The sequence below is a fragment of the Wasmannia auropunctata genome, unplaced genomic scaffold, assembly GCF_000956235.1.
Source record: "Wasmannia auropunctata unplaced genomic scaffold, wasmannia.A_1.0 LD276159.1, whole genome shotgun sequence".
NCBI lineage: Eukaryota > Metazoa > Arthropoda > Insecta > Hymenoptera > Formicidae > Wasmannia > Wasmannia auropunctata.
In genome coordinates, this window is record NW_012086731.1 from 1 (window position 1) to 1280 (window position 1280).

A 1280-nucleotide genomic window follows, 5' to 3' on the forward strand; every position below is an offset into this window, starting at 1 on the left:
TTATAGAACAGTTTAAAGAATTTGAATCTAAAAGTAAAATACAAGAATGAAATAATACCGTATGGTGTGGTTGTGTTCCACATGCCAAAACTGTATCGTCCTTGGTAAGAAAACATGTAAAAGTAGACGGGTTGGTCGGAATTTTCTGCGATCAGTCGTATAGAACGATGCATCGGATATATAATTATGCTGTCCCTATTGATCTGAAATACAAAACACAATTACACATGAGTTAATTGCGATTAATTTTATTTATGTTGCTATATTAACTTGGCAATATTTTAATTTATTGTTCCAAACGTGCTGTTGTTTCGATCATAATATTTTTTATAACACTCTACATACATGTGTGCAAGACCGTCGTAAGTGTCAGGACCGACTGGTCTGCCGCCAAAGTAAAATTTGCGTAGTTCAGTACTTATATGTGTCTGGATTAAGGTGTATCTCACTCGTACATGAAATTAATCGGTGCGAGTCTATATCAATCATTGTTCAAATCGTTCACCATCCAATCGTTCCCAATATTGTGTTCCCCGTTGACAACTAAAAAATCAATGAAATATATATTTATTAATTTATGTAAACTTAGCCATTATTTTTAACTTGAAAATCAAATAGAAATTACAGGAAGATACAAATATAAGACTTTTACAGGCGACCACACCGTCGAACTCGTTTTAACTCCTGCGATCAGCGGAACTTTGTGAAATTGTCCTTTTCTAATAAGCTCAATGGGCTGTTCGGGCAAGAATCTTTCCACGCCGTGAATCTCAGGTTTCACTATGGGTGTTCATATTAACATTGGATGACCGTGCCACTCCTAGAACAGTCATAGTATGTTACATATTATTTTTTTATATAATTATTTAAAAATAATATGGATTTTTACGTTTCACCATTTTTGACAAATTTATCTGTGATTTACTGTCTTTTAATTTTTTATTGTCTGACAGAAGAATTATTTATTCACATTTACTAAGCTCTGTTTATTAAACTTGTTATAAATGTAATTTTCCTTACAAAAAACTTGGGTACGGTATCTGTAAAATTTTCCGCTGGTTTGGAATTCAAGCAGATAAGCATAGGTCCAGTGGTGTCAATCGGGCAGTTTAACAATTCGGCTTGTTTCTTCGCCAAGTTAGCTGTTCGGTCGGGAACAGTTCTATCATTGTCAAATCACTCATTATGATCATTCGACGGAACAATCTCTTGGACATCGGCGAGACCATGTGCAAATACACGCTCAATCCACCGACGCTGTAGCCAGATATAGTGACGCT

At 35.0% G+C, this 1280-nt stretch overlaps 1 pseudogene; it reads right to left on the reverse strand.

Annotated features, from left to right (window-relative positions):
• Nucleotides 1–351: 351 nt before the first annotated feature.
• LOC105461869 lies at nt 352–1267 on the reverse strand (annotated as a pseudogene).
• Between the last annotated feature and the right edge of the window lie 13 nt (nt 1268–1280).